The sequence below is a fragment of the Triturus cristatus genome, chromosome 2_1 (assembly GCF_964204655.1).
Source record: "Triturus cristatus chromosome 2_1, aTriCri1.1, whole genome shotgun sequence".
NCBI lineage: Eukaryota > Metazoa > Chordata > Amphibia > Caudata > Salamandridae > Triturus > Triturus cristatus.
The window spans coordinates 929,844,640-929,866,326 of NC_140581.1; the positions used below are offsets into that span (position 1 = coordinate 929,844,640).

The 21,687-nt window shown below is 48.5% G+C and overlaps 1 protein-coding gene across 3 annotated transcripts in view; it reads right to left on the reverse strand.

The window, feature by feature from the left end:
- The window catches only part of VPS13A (vacuolar protein sorting 13 homolog A), a 2,314,464-nt gene that overhangs the window by 1,505,927 nt on the left and 786,850 nt on the right, over positions 1-21,687 (reverse strand). The gene's annotated exons all lie outside the window — the stretch shown is intronic.

The window sequence follows — 21,687 nt, forward strand, 5'->3', positions numbered from 1 at the left end:
GCTTCAACAACTCAACTTTTTTTTAATCAAAAAGATTTATTTTTGCAGTAAATCCCAAAAATGCAGACAAAAAATAAGAGTCTATAAAAACATCTCTAACATCGCATCCTCCCCTCACAAGCTTGATCATTTACCCCAGGTATTATGACTGAAAAAGACAGATAACATTTTTGTTTGAGAACATGGCTCATCTTTGCGTCAACCAGGGAAAGGAAGCAAAAACACATTTCTGACTTTGAAAAGTTAGTTTTGCCTGCTGTTTTTTACAGCGCTTGTTCTCAGAGGTTGGAGGCATGTTGAGAGCAGAGAAGCTGTTCCACACACCCGCTCAACAAGGCTTCGCAAAAGTCTGATAAAGCAGCCTTCTCTAACGATTATACATATTCAGCCATGAATATTCAGTGATAGCAAAGAGATTGTTAGATGATTTTACAATGAGATTTCTGGCTTCTATGTGACCATGAAAGCGTATGAACTCGGTCTATAAGAAACCATGTGAAAGACAAATATTCCTAACTTTTGTCAGGAACTCTGACTAGCTGTTTAATTGAGAAACCAGCAAATGCAGACCATGGGTGCATATCAAGATATTATAAATAAAAAAGCGAAATTTTGGTGCCAACATTACCGTAAATGGAAAGCTCAGGTTAGTAAAAAACAAGAACTGTACTTCCTGTGCTGTCATCATTAAAGAGTTTCATTCACTCATCCACCCTAGGCAAGACTTACTGAGTTTAGTGCTGCAGCCCCCTCCCCCACCCCAAGACCTGAGTACAAGAGGATAATGAGTGAGATGGGGAGGAAATAAACACCTAACCCCTGAAGAAATGGAGGTCACATCTTGCCTGGGAGGTGTGAAGCAACACAGAAGGTGACCAGCCCTCCTGCATGAGAACTGTGGGGCCCTAGGGAAGTCAACATTGAAACAGCAGTATAACGCACATCAAAGTGCGACCAGTAGGAGGTACTTGACAGCTTGGATTAAGAACAGCTTTGCAAAATGTTCAATTAAATAGAAAGTAGCAGGGAAGAAAGATCCCACCTCAGACAAGCAGAGAAAGGGAAATGGAAAGACCAACTCCCTAGGTACACAAAGACATTTTTACACTTCGTAGTCCCCTAGAAAAGTGAATATCCTAGGAAAGACGTTAGGTAGGTTTGAAATGGAACATTTAGACAATCTAAACTAAAATGACAGACATGTATCAAACTAGAGACAGTGAAATGTAGAAGCAAAAGCACAGAGTGCTGCTGGTTCTAACATCCATGTAGAATAAAGAAATGGAGGATGTAGGTGGGCATCATGAATCAAAGTATTAGAGATCCTCAGGATGCAAAAAGGGAAGGGCCTGAATATATTTATGAATGCTTTTTTCACCAAGATTTGACGATGGATGAGGTGATAAAGAAAATCATATGATTACTATCAAATGAAAAGGGTGGTGTCTCCAAAAGGGGAACTATTTTAATAGTGCTCTAAGATCAATGACTACAAGATTACTTTTTTGGGTCAGCAAATGTTTAGCAGATGACAACAGCAGGAAAATGAGTACTCCATTACCCTGGCTTTTGCATAGAAATAGCATGATCATGAATGAGGAAGATGACTCGAGTTGTTTGAAAGAAGGTAGCTGGTATGACAGTGCAATCTTCAGTGTGGCACATGGCGGAGATATAGATTCTTTATGAAGATAGATCCCTGGTTAGAATGTCCTCAGTACGAATTAACCACTTTTAATCATTTTTTCAAATAAGATGAGCTTTTTATGGATTTGCTTTGCCCTGATGACACCCATCTTTTTCAGAACTTTGAACGAAGGTTAAAAAAGGAAATTTAGCAAAGTATATACCCAACACACTACCATTAGTCAATATATGAAACTCTGGCAATCATCCTCAGATGAGTTTTTCTCTTTTGAGACAATACTTGGAAAGTATGAGGTGTAGATGTAAACATCAAAATCACTGGGTGGGTGACCACAAAATCCCCATTTGTTATGTGCAACTCCCATTTCATGAGTCATGAAAACTTTTCTGATTCATAGAACAAGTTACTTACCTTCAAATTAGTTCAGGTTTATTTTTTTCATGATTTGGAAATCCAAAGAGGTCCACATCAGAATAGGAATACAGAAATAAAATCATAGACAATAAGAACCATAAAAGCATCAACATCTTAAAAAGAGTCACAAATTCATACAGCCATGAGAGCCATACAAAACATTAACATTTTAAAGCATGGTTCATACTGAAAATTCAACATACATATAAAAATATTTTTAAAAAGTAGAAAATTTGACAGCAAAACGTTTCATTGGGGGGATTAAACATTAGCTCCAAGGCCTCGGAAGAAGATCACACAAACTATTTAAAAAAATAGAGGCCTTAGCAGCAAAGAAACAAAACATGCTTCAAATCATTTAGACAAGGATGACATGTAACTGGTGACCCATACCATTTAGAAGTTAGGTTATTTAAAGGCAGAATATATAATCGCAAAAGGGTACAGAAGTGTCCAACACCATGGGGTATATATTTCATTCCACATACAGTTGGGCTTTTTTCATAGTTATTGAATCCTTTATCATTTGATCATTCCCTTTCTTACAACAGGCACTACTGTCAAGGTCAAAGATTACCTCAAGCTTAGATCAAACAAAGCTTATTTTAGACAGGCCTTTAATTGAGTTATGGATAATGATGTCACCAAACTTTGATCTGGTTCAAATTGGTCTAAAGTGAATTTCAAGTTTCTAAAGAACAGAGCTTTTACTTTTCGCTCTTCAAAACTTTCCATCTCCATAAGGTGTTTTAGGGAGTCCCCTTCACTTCTCAGGAGACAGAAGGCCCACAGGACAATTCACGCAAGGCCATGTGTGTAGGAGCTTTTGATCCCAAATTCCAACCTTAAGGCTGCAGCAGACAAGACATTAGTCTCCTTAGTACTTGCCCTTCTGTCTTATGTAAAAAGCCCCATCTTGACTCATCGATTGACGACTGGATGCATACAGTAAGGGGGGGGCCGGGATTTTAGTCTGACAGACAGACAGACGATAGGAGAAATGTCTTCTACCTACAATATTATAAAATACTCCCAACCCCTTGGCCTGGGATTGTGCCATACTAACATTATTAGAAATATGGGCAGTATCATTCAAATTATTACACATTTTCCCCCAAAAGGTGTAAAATTTAACCTCTTCCAATTTTTGAGAGCCTAAATTCCATGAGTAAGTGGCATAATTACAGTTTGTTTCCCAATGAAAGCAAAGGATTTTACTTTTGGAAGAATTGAGTTTCATATCATGTGCATCGGCATACTGCTGCAACTCCCCTAATCGTCTATGGATTAGGTCCATGATTACTATATTGTCTGCATATTAAAGGCATGATATTGACCGACCCCCCTAATACTAAGTGAAAAGCCAGCTCCATTCAAGAGAAAAACTGACAAATCGTACGAGTTACTTACCTTCGGTAACAATGTATCTGGTAGAGACGTTGTCTAGCTGCAGATTCCTTAACTTAGAATATCCCCAGGCGTCAGACTGGATCCGGAACTTTTTGCAGCAGCACCTCTGCGCGCCGGGGGACGGCGCCACACGACCCCGCCCTGACATCGTCCACGTATGTGACGTCAGCGAGGTCATATAAGTCCCTCCCGGTGCGCTGACGTCAGTTTTCTGAGGCTAAACATTTCCGCGAAACAACGCGGAGCCACCAATAAAAAAACTGTGAAAGTATGGGAACGGTGTGCGATGGATGAAAAATCCGTGAATAAATAAGGAGGATGGTGCAAGACACCATCATAAAAGACAGAATTAGACACTGCCTACATGTAAGTGAAAAAGTTGTGAGAAAGAACTCCGCAAGCTAAGCGAAGACCCTTCCCAAGTGCAACAAGGGAAGAATATCTTAACAGATAGAAATAGACTGTTATTACCATGCAGAACAACAGACAGAAACAGGCTGTCAGTACCATGTAGAACTGTGTCGTCTAGCAAGAACGGAGCACAGAGAGAACAACAGTCCACCGCAGGAAGGTATGAAAGACTGGCACTGCCCCTATAGTAATGGAGGTTTGAGACACAGGTCAACAGAACCCCAAAGAAAACTACTGTAGAGGAGACCAGAACCCTGAGCTAATAGAGAAGGCGGGAAGGCAGCACGAGAAGATAAGAAAATGAAGAGGGGAAGTCAATGAAAAAGGCATCATTTTACAGACCAGAAACTCTTGAGAGGGAGTCGACTGTATTATGGTAACAGAAACCCTTAAGAGGGAGTCAGCTGTATTGTGGTAAGTCTCAAAGGGACACAACAATGTGAGCACTATGAGAGAAAAACACCAATGCCAACTGTAAAAGAGAGGCCAACGGAGTACTCCACTTGGCAAGGTCCTCGCAGAACGGGGAGGCTGGGTGGGCTTTAAGGAATCTGCGGCTAGACAATATCTCTACCAGATACATCGTTACCGAAGGTAAGTAACTCGTACATCTGATAGAGACATCTAGCCGCAGATTCCTTAACTTAGAATAGATACCACAGCCATATCCCAAAGGGGAGGTGGGTTTGCGACAGAACAACAGAAACCACCAAGCATTTGAGCCGGCAACAGAGTGACGGACAATGGGGAAGGCTGTGGCGGAACAGACAGACAGCAACCCAAATAGCTCAAAAGAGCAAAAGATAATGGGATGCAAGACAACCCAAAAAGGCAATAATGGTGCTATACCATACCTGTATAAGACGGACAGGTAGAAACTAAACCAGAACAAAAGAAAGAGAGGGGAAGAAGGACCACTTGTGCGTAATGGCACACTATGTGAACACCGACCAAAGGTTCAGAAGAAACATGCAACCAGAGCCTACCAAGCTAGCCCACGGAAGGAAGGCTGAAGAGGCTACAGCCAAGAACCCAAGGTCAAGAGAAAGAAATTAGCAATGTTTTTAGAATTGCAGGCGGAGAGAAGAAACACGCCAAGTGCACACCCAGTCCCAAAAGGGGGAACAGGGGCGAACAGTAACAATGTTAAGCCACCACAGAATCATGCGCAGAGACCATAAGGTGGCGTAGCTATAATAAGCATAAGGCTGCTCGACCAGGCCACGGTAAGACCAAGGTGAGAACCAACACACGAAAAACAGATATGCAGGGTGGAGAACTAGGACGACTGACATTAGAAGAGCCGTCCCGCATGCCCAGCTGATACAATATAGCACAACCGAAGGAAGGTGCAGCAAAGGCACCAAAGTACTAAGGCGTAGAAATGGATGAATAATCGCAGAATTTCAGACAACACCCACCGACTGGAAGGAAAGTAACCCTTGTCCAGAAGAGAGAATCGTTCAGTAACTGAACACAAAGAAGGGAGCAGCGTAAAACTGGGAAACTACCCCAACAAGCGGAACACAAAAAGGGGCCTTATTGGTAACGCCGCATGCATCACCGGAAAAGTCCCTGGAACATGAAGACTTCAGACCAGATCTTACAGCCTCGAAGAGAGTTGAAGAGTAGGAAGAAGAGTACCCATGGAACTGGTATATATACATAATTACAGATATATATAGCAAAAAACAGGTAAACTAGCCACGACTATACAACATCGTTGTAGAGGAACACACCTGGTACCGATGGAAGCTGCCGTTAAAGCGTGATGAACACCCTGAGAAACACCCTGAAAAACCTCAGAAGGAGGAGAATAAAGCAAGATGACCAATGATGTAAAGATGACGTCAAGGCACCACATTGAGCACAGTACAACGGCAGAGAAGAGCACCAGAGTGCGCCAAGAGGCCAAAGAAACTCGTAGGTCCAGTTGACTTAACAGAGTACCCCCCTAACAACGGGGAACACGTTCATAAGGGCAAGCCACAGTCAGGGGAACAATCTGTGGAACATTGGCACAGCAGGTTAACCAACAGTTTAAAACGCATAATGCATCCAAAGGATGAGAAATGAAAGGGTAATCACCTCAGACCATGCAAAAGGAAGACCTGAGGTTTACTATCAGACTAAAACCGTGAGGGCGACGTCAAACTCTCTCCGAACGCCTCCAGAGAAGAATCAACAACCCGGCATTGATGCGGCACAAAAACCACTTTAGTAGGCGCCGACCAAGCTTTTTCCGGCGCCGATTCGACTCCATCCGGCATCGAGTCGGCTCTGTCCGGTGCCGAATCCACGATAAGCTCCCCTTCCGAAGAAGGAGAAGGCGCCGGAGCCAGGGATGCAAGCTTCCAGCACCGCACCGGCGCCGACTCAGCCCCACCCTGGACCGGCAGAGCCGGGGAGGCGGCAAGTTCCCCTCCCAAAGAAGGAGAAGGCGCCCGAGCCGGGGGGCAAACCTCTGGCGCCGCCTCAGCCTCAACCGCAATAGGCTCCGACTCCGGAAAAAGAAGCGGAGGCAAAGTCGGGGAGGCGAGTCTACGACGCCGGGACGGCGCCGTCTCGGGCTCCGGACAGGCAGCCGCCTGCCCAGAAGGCCGAGGTGTGCACAAAGCGAAGCTATGAGCACCAGCAACCACCGGTGACGCCACAGGGAGCCCCACGGGACTATTCGGTGCGGCAGGGGTGCAATGGGCCGTAGAGGGGGACCCAGCCGGGCCGCACCCCGACGACGCCATAGGGATTGTAGAGGGGGACCCAGCCGGGCCGTGCCCTGACGATACCACATCGCCGACAAACCCTGGAGGGCAAAGGCTCATCGGACGCCGGGGGCGAACCCACCGGCGAGTCCGGCGGGGACCCCACAGGTAGCGGAGGCCACGAGGACACCCCAGGGATGGGAGAGGACCCAAAGGAGGCTTGCAAAGCCATGGCATAAGCCTCAATTTGGGCCGAGTCGCCCCTGCACCCGGATGGGGCGGATAGAGGGGGGTGGGGCGACTGTCGGGGGCGTACGTCCGGAATATTCTGGGAACCAGTGCCCCTGACACAGATGACAGGGAGGTCGAGGACCTCGGCGACCTGCGCCGCAACTTACCAAGAAGTGATGAACGACGGCCTCGGATCCCAGAGGACGATCGACGGCAACACTGAATTGAAGAGGCCGTGAGAAGAGACGTCTACGACCAGGACAGTCGTGCCGAAAGAAGCTTCATCGGAGCTCCCGCCGGGACTTTGGCTTAAGGTGATGGCAGGCTTCGCAGTCTGTGGAGTCGTGGTGCTCGCCCAGACACCACATCCAAATCAGATGCAGGTCAGTCACAGACATTTGCCGCGAACAGGAAGTTCCGGATTTAAATCCCGAGGGCATCGCACACTGTTCCCGACGCGAAGCGTCGAAAAAGGGCCTGAAAAACAGGCCAGAGGAACCGCAGGCCTGAAAACAGGCAAGAGGAACCGTACACTCCAGATCCGCTGAAAAGAAGGAAACTGATGTCAGCACACCGGGAGGGAGTTATATGACCTCGCTGACGTCAAGTACGTGGACGACGTCAGGGCGGGGACGTGTGGCGCCGTCCCCCGGCACGCAGTGGTGCTGCTACAAAAAATTTACGGATCCAGTCTGACGCCTGGGGATATTCTGAGCTAAGGAATCAGCGGCTAGATGTCTAAAGACCAAGAATAACCCGGCCCAAAGTTTAACTTCTTTTTTTACTACCAGTATTGGCACTTCATCCGGTCCCACTGCAGCAGAAGATCGTATAGTGAGAATTGAGAGGACTCAGTCTCCTTCACGGAGGGAGCATCATAACTAAACGTAGCACAATCAGTAGCAGCTTTTCCATGACAGAATTATTTCCTACATTCTATGCATACAATGCAGAACTAAAGTTGCCTCAAATATTTGCTCCAATCGGGGAGGGGTGAGACCGTACTCTAGTGTCACAGTAATCTGTGTCTATTCCCTAGAATCTTCTCATATTATTTCTAGAGGCGGCTTCCCATAAATCTTTCCACCTGTGATCTAGCCCCTGCTTTTTTAAACTTGCCTTTAAGCGACTTCCTTGCCTTTTCAGAAGGAGAAAGAAACAAACTGCTTTCTAATCAGGCTATTTATTGCTTTGTACAGCAGAAGGGTGAGTGAGGAGCCCTTGTATGCCTATGGGTAACCCTTTTTTCAATTTGCTTAAATTAATCACAAAAATAAAGAACATCAGCTTCCCAGTACCAAGATCATTGACAGCCTTCTCTAAGAGACCTTTTAGGTCAATGATCTTTCTAGGATCCCACTGAGTTCTACCTGAATTTTTATTATACTTTGAAATAGCAACGTTGAATTTCCATGACCCTACTAGGGTCGTGGTTACTTCTAGGGAGATTATTAAAAGTCTGTGGTCACCGAGGATAGAATCTAATATTATCAACCCACCTAGTAAATGGCATGATGAATATGAAATAAGGTACTCTAAAATTGAGCCTCCTGTCGGGGATTTACGAGTAAATTGTGCCAGGAAATCAGAAGTAAATCTCCCATTTACGATCAAGCATTCGTTTTTTTTCTCAATTGATCAAGGAGTAGCTGCTCTCTCTCGTCTGTTCTTAGATTTGGTGGGGGGGGGGGGGGGGGGAGAGGGGGAGTGCGCAGCACTTCCTCTTTCTGTCTCCAGAAATAAGCTGACAGTGTGGTTGGAGACTTTACAATTTGAGAGTCCAACCAGAATTACCTGAAGTTCATTCAACTTATCAGTAGCCTTGTTTACATATGCAAAGATATTGTGCAAACGATTGTTATAGGTAGCATCAGGGGGTATATAGGCCTTCAGCAGCCTGTTGTCGGCACCCTGTCTATAATGGAGCAAGAACAGGTGGCCCACCGTCAGCCGGTAGTTAGTGGGTGGCATGTGATGAGGATGTGGTCACAAAGGGGAGGGAGTAGCCCTCTTGGACTAGCTGCAAAACCTAACGGTTATGTTATTGTCCTCCAGTTGTGAAGGTGATGGGTTATCCTGTCCCCCCCCGATGCACATGGTGTTCAGAGGACATACTAAAGGGGTTTGGAGGCTGCGGTTGCTGGGGGTGGAGGGGTGGGGGGGGGGGGGACTGGCTCGTCCTATGGCTGCCTATTCCACGTGGTCTGTAGGCACTGTGTGCTCATCCACGAAAAGCTTGTACTGTTTGTTGTCTGGGGTGGTTGGGCATGTAAAGACGTGGTTGGAAGCCCCTCCTATGTCCACGAAAGAGGCGGAAGAAAGACTGGGATTTGCGAGGGACCATGGAAAGGCCAAAGATACTGGCCACAGATCTACTGTCCTTAAAGCAATGTGTAATAAAGGTGGTGTGACTTAAAAGTTCACTACCCCATATCACCCACAAATCAAATGTCTGGTTGAGAAATTCAACAAGACCATGAAAGGCAGGATCATGAGTATCCCTCCCTGACAAACTCAGAAGAAAATGAGATGTCCCTTTGCCACGCTTGCTTTTAGTCTACAGAGAGGTGCCACAGAAAGGCATAGGCTTTAGTTCCTTTGAGCTTTTGTCTGGCCATCCTGTTACGGGACCACTGAGTCTAGTGAGGGAAGGCTGGGAGAAGTCTCCCAAAGAGCCCAAACTTCACATTGTGGATTTGTGCTTGGCCTTCATTCCAGTATGTTTGAGAACACGGAAAAAGCAAACAAAAACCTTGAGACAAGCCAAAAGCTCCAGACGCATTGGTTTGACCAAAAGGCAGCACTGCTTGACAGGATGGCTAGTGATTTAGCATATCAGGGCCAGAGGCTTAAAAGCCTTTGCCGCATTTGATATTAAACCCTGGCTTCCTCCGTACCTGGGGAATGCCACCCCTGCCCTGGAGCCTATTTGGCACCAGAGCAGGCAGGAAAATTAGCTAGTTAGTTGGAGTGTTGCAATATCAGGCTAGGCACACCGCTAAGGTGGGTCATCTGAATTGGACACTTGAAGAAGGGTTTCACCATCTTGTTTTTGGTGAAACTAGGAACTCTGGCTTAGGTTCATGCCGACTCTCCACAGGAAGTGGTCACATAGGGGGTGTAGTCACCCCAGGGGAAAGTAGCCCATTGGCTAATGCGTTACACTACCCTTTCAGTATTTAGGTGGCCTCCTGACACCAGAAAGATTTGTCTACTGGGAACTGAAGGAAGAACAAAGAAGAGAAGTCACCACGAGAACGGAGAACTTTACCAACTACTTGGTGTAAAACCTTGCTTTGCTGTTGGAACCTTGACAACTACCCTAACTCATCCAGAAGCTGTACATTCTCTCAAAACTATGGAGGACCGTTCAGCAACTTCAACAACAAGGCAGCATCTCCCTTGGGGTGGAGGAGCAATCCCCTTGCATCTGCACGCACGGAAAGCATCCACCCGGTGCTTTGTGTTACTAGCCATCGGGGCCACTGAAGGAGCAGCGCGATAGGAGGAGGTACCTGGGTCTCTAGGAGATCAGCCCTGTCTTTCTGATGAGTTTCAAGATGCTAGCTCCTCCCGGAGTCCCCTGACCCAATATCATGACTACCACAGCCCACCAAGGCTTGCTTGTGTTTAATCCGAACACCAATGCCGCAAAAACTTACTTGCATGTCGAGGGACTTCAGGAGAGAAAAGCTCCACAACAAGAGTGGCCCTGCTTTGTTTATTTTCCCTCCTCTCCATGTACCGTGACAACCTCCAACACTGTGACCTGCAGGCCAGCCGGCCAGCCAGCACCTCTGCACCCGAGCCCCTCAGTCTGAGCGCACAATTTCTTACTGCGTCCCCTTGGCCAAGGAGTCCCCACAAGCCTCATGTTGGGTTTGCCGGTCTTGTCCCCAAGTCTCCCCTTGCAGACTCTGTTGTTTTGACAGATGCCTTTAAAATTTTACCGCGTAGCACTCGAGGCTACCAATGCGACCAGCACCTCTGCAGACAAGACACCCCACGGCAGGGTACCCCAACGGCTGGTAGTTTCTTGGACACTGGGCCCTAAGCACCTTAAACCCTAAGGGATACAGTTTATAACAGTTCGCTACTATACCTATGCAGCACATGTACTTTTTCTCCCATAGGATAACATTATCGCGTTCGAGGCTCATGCCTCAAATCTGACAGCTGTGATTTCCTAATGTTTTACCTGTACAAATCTATAATGTCTAAACAACTTACCTCATCCCAAAGACCTTGGAGTCTGAAATGACATAAAAATCTGTGTTATTTTTCTAAATTGGTCTTGAGTTTCTTCTCGAGGGTGGCTCTCATTTATTGACTGTGTACAACAAATGCTTATCACTACCCTCTGATAAGCCTAAGCTGCTCGACCAGACTACCACAAATAGAGCACTTGGGATTATTAATTTAAGCCCTGTAAACCAATAACGGTCCTCTGTACTATTTGCATGGTGTGCCCTTACACTGGCACTATCACATAAAATGGCGGCTTCCTACACTAGGAGACAAAGTCTCGAAAAGAAATCTTGAGAGGAAAAGTCCAAAAAAGGTGAGTCAAAAAAGACTGGGGGTAGCACATCTCCTGGTCTCCAGTGATTGGAACAGAAATAAAAGAATTGACATCAGTGCTGGAGTGGCGCCTTTGTGGGTACAGCGCTCATCACTTCCGGTGCAAATGACACCACCTACAGGTGCGCAGGTGTATGTATCATTATGTATTTGTTTATTGTTATAAGTTAATAAAAAAACGTCACAATATTTTACAGGTAATACAAAATTAAATAACTGTTTTGAATAAAATAATTCATAATTACTTCTTTAGTTTGTCCGTTTCGTAAACGTCACATGGTTTTATAACAGTACATACTAATAAAATCATTTGGCATCTTATGGGTTGGTATTTTATTTTTTTCTAATAAGGGGCCTGTACTTTTCAACTGAGATCTGTTTGTGCGTGAAAATGACTGGTTAAGCTGTATTTCGATTATATAAGAAATACCAGTCTTATAAAATAGTCATATAACTGTCTTTCACTCACTGCCAACTGTTTGTTTAATATTGCGCGGACCCACTTTCTCCTACTGGAGCTGTACTTCTCAGAACACTGTCTTAGAGCTTTATCGCACAAGTTACTACTTGTGTACTTATATATCTGTAAGAGACATTAGTTAGTGATAGATTCCTTAACTTAGAATATTCCCAGGCGTCAGACTGAATCCGGAAAGTTTTTTCGTTAGCAGTACTCCTGCGCATCAGTAGGTGGTGTCGTGCGGCTCTGCGTCTGTCGCTGGCGTCGTATGCGCCGAGATGACGTCACCGAGACTACTAAGGCGCCACCAATGCGCGCTGTCAGTTCTGTACACGACTTTCCGCGCCAGGAACACAGAGCCATGCAAGAAACTGACAACTGGTGCCATGAAACTGGGGTCCTAAAAGGGATGACCTTAACCCTAGAATCACTTCGCAGAACGGGAAGGATGAGTGGGACGGTAAGGAATCTATCACTAACTAATGTCTCTTACAGATATATCGTTATACAAGGACTTGTGCATCTGAAAGAGACACGTTAGTGATAGAATAGATACCCAAACAATACCCACCCCACTGGTGGGTCTGCGAAGAGATTACACCAGAAAGTCACGGAGAACAGACCGGCCAAAGACCAGTCTCTCCAGACTTGACTGTCAAGGCAGTAATGCTTGGCAAACGTGTGCAGCGAGGCCCACGTAGCTGCCTGACAAATATCCTGCAAGGGAATGCCGCGTCCCAAGGCAGTAGTGGCTGCCGTTGCCCTGGTAAAATGGGCACGGAGCCCCACAGGAGGCTCATTTTTAGCCAATGAGTAACATGCTTTGATGCACAGAACGACCCACCGAGAGATGGTCCGTTTGTGCACAGACCGGCCTTTTTTGGCGACCACGTAGCCAACAAAGAGTTGGTCGTCCACCAGGAACTGTTGTGTGCGCTTCAAATAAAAGGCGGAAAGAAGGTGGGCAAGGTGATGGTCTGCCCGATGTGGAATGGCGTGACAACCTTTGGCAAAAAAGAAGGACGGGTCCTTAAAACCACCTTGTCCGGATGAACAGAAAGGAAAGGAAGTTTAGAAGAAAGAGCCTGGCAGAGGTGAAACCTACCAAGACGTAAAGGACAGTTAAGAAGGGGCTCAAAGGGAGCTGGGCCAAGGATAGCAGGAACAGAAGGACCTCAGAAAGAGGGGCAGAAAGGGGATCCACAGACTTCGTTGTGCACCATGCCACAAATTTGTTCCACCGGCAGGCGCACACCGTCTTAGTGGATGGGCGCCTGGCTGCCAGAATGACATCATAGACTTCGGGAGGAAGATCGAAAGCTGTCAACTGTCGCCACTCAATCTCCATGCATGGAGGTGGAGGCTGGACAGGTTGGGGTGGAGGACCGTCCCCTGCTGCTGCAACAGAAGATCCTCCCGAAGGAGCAGACGGATCGGGGGATCGATTGCCATGCTGAGTAGCTCGGGATACCAGTATCTTCGTGCCCAGTACAGAGCCACAAGGATGACTTGGGCCCGGTTGCGCCGAATCTTCTTCAGCACTCTGGGCAGAAGTGGTATAGGCGGAAAGGTGTACAACAGACCACAACTCCACTCGCGATGAAAAGCGTCGCCGAGCGAAAGCTGCCTTGGAAATTCCAACGCGCAGAACTGATGACATTGCGCGTTCTCTTCGATGGCGAATAGATCTAACCAAGGCTCTCCCCACTGTAGAAAGAGACCTTGCGCAACGTCCGAGTGCAGATGCCAATCGTGATCCATCAAGCACCGCCGGCTGAGTTCGTCTGCCTTGGTGTTCAGAGAACCTGCCAAGTGTTGAACCACCAAGGTAATGCTCTGATGTTTCAGCCATGTCCAGAGGTGCAGAGCCTCCTGACATAGGGTCCATGACCCCACCCCGCCCTGTTTGTTGCAATACCACATGGTGGTGGTGTTGTCCTTGAACACCTGCACCACACTTCCCCGGACAGAGGGATGGAATGCCTTCAGTGCAAGTCGGATCGCCCGAAGCTCCAAAAGGTTGATATGGAGCCGGGACTCCGCCGGAGACCAGAGTCATCTGATCTCCGCCTCTCCCAAGTGGCCTCCCCATCCCAGGAGGGATGCATCTGTCACCACTGTGTGCTCCGGTTGGCGAAGGGAGAGGGATCTGCCATTGACCCAATCGCGATTTGTGAGCCACCACTACAATTGTTGTGCAGTGCCCTCCGAGATCTGGACATGATCGGACAGGTTGCCCTGATGCTGTGCCCACTGGAACTTCAGATCCCACTGCAGAGCCCGCATATGCCATCCGGCATGTTGCACCAGCAGGATGCAGGGGGCCATCAGGCCTAGGAGCCGGAGGGTTATCCTGACTGAAACCCGGTGTGAGAAGTTGGCCTGATATATGATGTCACTAGTTCTAGTGTACACCTTGTATCAGTCCAAACAACCCTTATGGTGATTGGTTGTAAAGTCAACCTTATAGACCAGATATCCTAGTGGTAGCATGGACAAGAGCAGTCTTAGGCTAAACTCTGTATGGCATGTGAAGCCAGCTGTTATACCATTTGCAATCCCTTGAATACCAAATGAAAGGACACCACAACAGATATATATAAAAATAGGATGTATTTATTCTAGTCAAAATACCCTCAGCACTCTTTATGAGATTCGAGGTAAGTACAACACAGTCTTATTTAAGCATACATAAGTCACACAGGTAAGTAATACAGTTAGGCCCTAGGGGTCACGCAAACCATATACTAAGTAAGTGGTATAAGGATCACTGTCACAAACACAGGTTAGGCCTAGGCCTAGGGAATCGCTGGGGCTACACTATACTACCAGTTACTAGGCAGTGGGAGGCCCACGGGATTCAGGTGCAGAGTGGAAACACACACGCGTAATGCGTTAAAGTCGATAGAAATAGTGATGTTTAGCAATTAAGAGTTTTAGGACACTTCGGAAAGAGCTAGGAGTTAGAGACTTGGAAACTAGACCCTAGGATAGTCAATACCCTTGTGAGCACCGGAGTACTCAGTTTACCTAGCCCACGGGCTGAGGGTGCATAGGTGTGAACTTGCGTCGGGTTTCGTCGTCGACTCCTATGGATGCCTGAAAAAAAGGTGCTAACAGGCAGTCAGTGAAGAGTGTCCGGTGGATTCCGAGGTTGGAATCAAAAAGGAGGGTACCTGCAAGCAGAAGGGACAGAGTCTAGGTCACCAGCCAGGAGCCGGGAAGGAACCAGGCGATGTCGTGAAGATGTAGGTGAAGAGGTGAAGCTTGTCGCAGCAGCCACGGGTACCAGGAGGCGTCGAGGACGACCAGAACCAGGAGGCGAGCTGTCCCACGAGGGCTATTGCTGTTGGCGGCATCGTTGTCGAGTTAGGACCCAACAAGCCTTGGCAAGCGGAACCCACGCAGAATGAAGGATTCACTTCTGTTGCAGACCAGGAAGGCCTGAGGTGCTTCTCTTGCACAGGGAAGCAAGGGCCAGTCTGGAGGAGCCAAACCAGCGGTGGAAAGTTAAGGGTTCGTCGTCACAGAGGCTACTAGCCAACGGGCCAGTAACCGGACAGACGCGTCGAGCAGGGAAATGCAGAAGGGCCCCACGCAGGACTCGTGGAGTGTGGAGGGCTGATCTTCGGTGCAGATGGTGCTCGGGGTTGGGGCTTCTCAATCCCCAGAGCACAACTTCGAGGATGCCTCAGAAGCTGCGCTGGAAGCTAGTAGCCAATTTTCCCAGGTAGCCGGTCCCACGTCTCTCGTCGCCTCCACGGATCTCAGCTTTGCTGTGGATCAGGGTCGGAGGAGTCTGGAGGTCAAGGCGCTGGTCGGGCTCTGTAGTCCTCGTAGAACTTGGGCAGAACAAACGGCAGGTCGTTTGGTGGTGCCTGTTTGCACAGGGTGGCCACTCCTTTGCCACAAGGGAGATTCTTCAGTCTTCTTCCGTAGTCGAATGTCGAAGGTCCAGAGTTTCTGTTCAAGTTGCAGTTTTCAGGATAATCCAAAATCCTAGGGACTCAGCTCCCACTCTTATACTAATCTGGGGGGCTGGGTTACCTGCTAGGTCCCTCCTATGGGTGGGACCAGGGAGGGGGGTGGTTACACCCCCTTCCCTTTGTCCAGTTTCGCGCCAGGACTGGGGCTGGAGTGCCTCAGCACCGGTTTGAACCGGACTATGCATGGGACACCTTGTGTGCCCCAGGCAGTGTCTTGTTTCTTTCATACCTCCCTGCCCCAATACACTAAGTCCTGTCTGGGGTGGTGCTAGCACCTCCCAAGGCAGGAAACCTTTTGTCCAAGCCTCCCTTGCTGGAAGGACTCCCAGCAGCAGGAGGTCAGACTTGTGTCTGTGGCAGCAGCATCCATTTTGTGATGCTGGGGCTCTGGTTAACTTTAACCGGGTAGTAGGTCTTCAACATGTCTTCTCCCTCTAGAAGGGAGGAATACTATCCTCATTGCCAGAAATGGTGTGGGGGTAGTATTCCAAAGTGTTAGACACCTTACACGACATGTTTTGATAAAGCCAAACCATAGTTACCATAACCGTGAGGATTATAAGGCACTTTAAGAGTATATGGTAGGCGATATCATAGAACAGCTATAAGGACATGGTTCCAAAGCTGCAGACAGGCTCAGCTCATGCTAGAGCACCATCTCACATGTTACCAAGCACTCTGCCTTCAGGATTGTTAAGGCCTGCCATAGGAGTGACTGAAAGGTTACCCATGTGTCTATATATAAGGTAGGTATAGGGATACTATACCTAAGCAGGGGGTGATTACACAACCTTGCCCCAGCTGAGTGATCAGCCAGTTGTGTCATTATGGGAGGCCAGCCAGGGGTGGCATAATACATGCTGCAGCCCCTGGTAGGCCTAGGGTACACCCATGCCCTGGGTACCTAAGGTACACTGTACAGGGCCCTATAGGGTGATCCTTACCAATTGGGTTATGTACCTAAAGTACATAGTATGAATTTAGAGAGAGAACAGCTGGGCTGTGGGTCTGATTAGCAGGCCCACAGCCACATCCAAGTCGAAAACCAGTGAAGCAAAAAGTGGGGGTGACCATAGAAAGCAGACCCTACTCTCCTACAACCGGAATAGAGGCAGAAAGATCGGAATCATAGCCTGAATATACCGGACTCACTGCTCGGGAGGATAAACCCGAAACCGCGTTGAATCCAGAACCGCCCCTATAAAGGGGAGCTGCTGAGAAGGACTCAGGTGTGACTTCGGCACGTTGATGGAGAACCCCAGCAAATGCAGGAGGTCGGCCGTAGTCTGAAGGTGGGAGACGACAGTCTGGGGAGAGCCCGCCTTCAACAACCAGTCGTCGAGGTAGGGGAAGACACCCCTGACCTGCGCAGATGAGCTGCGACCACCGCCATCATCCACTCTCCAGGGTCGAGGGAAGCCAAGTCCTGAGCCAGGGTCAGCATTTTGAACTTCTCCTTCCGGAGGAACCGGTTGACGTTCCGGAGCTCCAAGATGGGACGTAGACACCCTACGCCCTTCGTCCTTCTTGGGGACCAGAAAGTAGTGGGAATAACAACCACTCCCTACTTCCGGCCCCGGAACGCACTCAATGGCCCCCTTGGCCAAGAGGGTCGTAACTTGCAGCTGGAGAGTCGCCAAGTGATCCCTCGACATGCGGTGAAACTGAGGTGGCATGGCTGGAGGGGTGGACTGAAAGGGAAGGGAGTAACCCTTGCGGATGATCTGCAGCACCCACATGTCCGATGTGATAGCGTGCCAGTGGGGGAGGTGATGGCGGATCCTGCCACCCACTGGCGTGGGGTGCTTGTGAGAAAGTGCCATCTTTCTTGCATGGTATGCCCCCACTTTTTGCTGAATTGCTGAATGTACTTTGACTGAGTGTGTCCTGGACTCCTGCCAATCAGGTGCCCAGGGCCTATGTTCCTTCCCTAAAACACAAAACACAAATTGGCAAACCCTGGTCACATGTCAGCCCCTGGTAAATGGTACCCTAGGTACCCAGGGCCTTGTGACCAGGGAGGGCCTCTAAGGGCTGCAGCACTCATTGTGCCACCTTTAGAGGCCCTGTACCCTTACACACACACACTGCCCTTGCAGGCTGAGTGTCTGGGTACAAGACAAAACAAAGAGTCGACATAGCACACATCCCTGTGTGCCATGCCCACCACCTACACTGCCATGGCATACATCAGCCACCCCTCTAGCTGGGTGCCCTATGCCAATGGTGTGGGCACAGGAGCAGGAGTCCTGTGTCCCTACAGTACCCGGGTCCATTCCTAGGCACTGTAAGTGCAGTGCTGCCATTTAAGAGTAGATGGTGCTGGGAGCTCGTCAAACACGAACTCCACAGCACCATAATGGCAACACTGAAGACTGAGAAGTTTGGTATCAAACTTCTCAGCACTTTAAACCCACACTGATTCCAGTGTGGGATTTAATTTACCAAGCACCCCAGAGGGCATCTTAGAGATGCCCCCTGAAACCTAACCTACGATCCACGTCTGTTCTGAGGCTGCCTAGGCTGCCACACAGCAGACATGTTGCTGGACCCCTGGGTAGCAGAACCCCCGCTCTCCTGGGCCTGCAACAATGCACATCCTGTGCTAGGTGCTAAATCTCCTCCCCCAGGATGGGCAGGGGGAAGCTTCAAAGGCATGCCGCCTCTGTGAGCTTCCCCAGGCCACTGTAACCCCCCACTCTGGCGGGAAGCTTGGCCGGAAACCCCAAATAAGGACAGGGGATGTGCCAGCCTGCCAACCCCACCCCTCAGGTGGGGGGAGGCGAGGTGAAGCACATCTCCGGGCTCTCGCCATCTTGAAGATGGGAAGCCCTGCCCAATCAGGACTAGGCTACTGCCCCCCTCCCACAGGAGAGAGGCAGGATAGGGGGTGTACCCACCCCAGGACAGGGACCCATTGGTCCCTGCCCTTCACCTACATGTAACGCCCCTAAATCTAGTATTTAGGGGCACCCTGAACCTTCCTTCCCCAGATTCTGAAATCCGCAGAAGAGCTAGAAGAAAGAAGACCTACCCTGCAGCTGCAGCTGCTAAGAAGAGGAAGACACCAACTGCTTTGGCCCCAGCCCTACCGGCCTGTCGACCCTCGAACCTGCTCCTGCTCCAACCTAGCATCTCTTGTGGCCAGCAACCTCCCAAACCCCGGATGACCTGGCTACCTTTTGACTCTAAGCCCCCATGGGACTCCCATGAGTAGAGGCTCTACTCAAAATCTACTTCTAATCCCTGGCAGTAGCCCGGAACCGCGAACCCAGCACACTCTGCACCCGCCAAGCCTGGCCTGTGCCAGAGTGAACAAAGACCACGAGGACGACCCCACGGTGACTGTGACCCTGAGTACGGCACCCAAGGACCTCCCTCGACACTCCTGAAGAAGCCTGCAGCCTCAGAACCAGGTGCCCCCCCAAACACGATCAACAGAGGGTAAGATTTCCCGACACCAAAAGGCACCCCGTCCCCCGCGGCCCCCTGTGCCCAATCCCAGGGTACCTACCTATCCTCCAACTACCCATCTTACCTCTCAAAGTGGTGGTGGCACATGAAGATTCTTCGTCCCCGAGCTTGCAGTCTTTTCCTAAACCGGAGATTTACCATTGAAATCAATTGAACGCCCGAAGGCTCAAAAGCACCCTGCACCCAGCCGCCTGAGTGGCCCTGGCAGTGCAACCTCTACATCTATCTACTTTCCCACGTGCCCTGAGTAAGTGACCAGGAGCCCACCTCCCACAGCCGCGTGGCCTGCTAATCAGCAGCCACCAACCAAGGCCCCCCTACCTCTCATGGGATAACATTGGGCCTAACTCTCTCTGCACCCGGCCGCCCTTGTGCCACTGAGGGTGAACCAACTGTACCTACCGGACCCTAGGAGACCCCTGAGTCTATGCCCAGAACATTAACTCTGCCAGTCAAGTACTTACCTTTAAACCGATAACTCAATTTTCTCCATAGGGTAACATTGACTGGCTTTTTCCTAAAATTTCTTCGAAGTGTGGACTTTTCAAAACTTAAAATATTCACCAAAAATCAGCCGAATAACGAAAATGAAAATACTCACCTGCTCTTAGGTGAGTTCCCAGTGCTGGATCTTGGTGCCCAGCACTGACTCTGAAAAATACTTACAACTGTACTTACCAGTAACCCAATTTTCTCCCATACGAAATCATTGACTCTTTTTCTGTGAAATTTCTTCTAAGTGTCAATTTCTGCAAACTTTAAATATTCTTTAAAAATCGTATAATTTCTGAATACGTAATTACTTACCTGTTTTGGATAAAGGTCCCAGTACTGAGTCTAGGTACCCAGTACTGGATTACAAAAGTAACAAGAACATACTATACCTGCAACTTGAATTTTCTGCCATAGGGAATTACTGACTGTTTTCTATTAAATATTTTCTGTCAACTTTTAAAATAGCAAAATATTGTCTAAAAATCATCACAGTAATTAAGTCGACTTTTATCACTTGATTCCAAGTACTGACCCAGGGCTGAATCTAGGATTCAGTCCTGGAATTCCAAAAGTAATCCTAAAAATAATCTGTGGCAAATAACTTGAAACTTCCATTGAACCCAATGCATTATTGTGTTTAAAATTGTGTTGCCTATTGCAACCACTTGTAACTTTCTACAAAAGTCAATTGCATATTGCAAAATTATTTATATAAAGCATCTCATTCTGAGAAAGTATATTTTAATACCTATTGTTGGTTCTAAAATAAAACAAGCATATATTTTTTTATACGTAAACCATTGGCCTAGAGTTCAGTTATTGAGTGTGTGAGACCATTTGCTGGCTGAGTGTGTGCACAAATGCTTTACACTGTCCTCCGATACTGCCTTACTGCTCGACCAAGCTACCACTTTAGAGAGTAGGGTTATATTTAACTTTAGCCTCTGCCAAACCTCTGGGGACTGTGGACTCTGTACACCCTGTACCTATTTGGAAACAGTATATACAGAGCCACTTTCTCACAGTGCTCCACAAAGCTCAGATTAGGAAGGTTTGGAGGCAGAAGCAGCAGAGGTGGCTGACCCCCACACTGATTCCCAGACCCACCCCTACGGAAGCCGTGTCTGCGCTGCGGTTGGGTCTGCACAGGCTTGCTGAAGGAATGCGCCTGGGCGCCCCTGCCGTTGCCACGAAAGGAACGAAAACCAGGAGTGGCTGGGCTTTTCTTGGAAAGACCTATGGACTTGGCCATAGCCGCGAGTCCTTAAAACGCTCCAGCTCACTGTCGGCCTCATCGCCAAACAGGCGGGTGCCATCAAAGGGCATGTCCATGGGTGAGTGAGCTTTGTACATCTGGCGAGAACCGGGTAGATCTCAACCAGGCATGGTGACGAAGCGCCACAGTCGTAGAAATGGCTCTACCTAGTGAGTCCGCGGTGTTCAAACCACACCGAATGGCGAACCTAGCCGTATCCTTACCCTCGGCAACAGTTTGAGACAGCACAGTCTGGGCCTCTTCAGGACACTGAGGCAACACCTGTGCAATGGCATCCCACACCACATGGGAATAGCAGCCCAAGAGTCATGCGGTGTTCACTGACCACAGCCCTAAGCTCGCCGAAGAGAACAACCGCTTGCCGAACTGCTCCATCTTCTTAGAGTCCTTATCCAGTGAAGCCGTGGGAAAGGCACTCTGGGACGTTGAAGCTCGGATGACCAAGCTCTCGGGCGTAGGATGAGTGGTCAGAAAGGCAGAGTCACCCGGCGCTGGGCGATGACGCCTGGCGACATTCTTATCCACCGGGGCCCCTGTGGCTTGCCGCGACCAAGTGCCCAGCAAGACGTCAGTGAGGGCGTTGTTAAATGGCAGCCAGG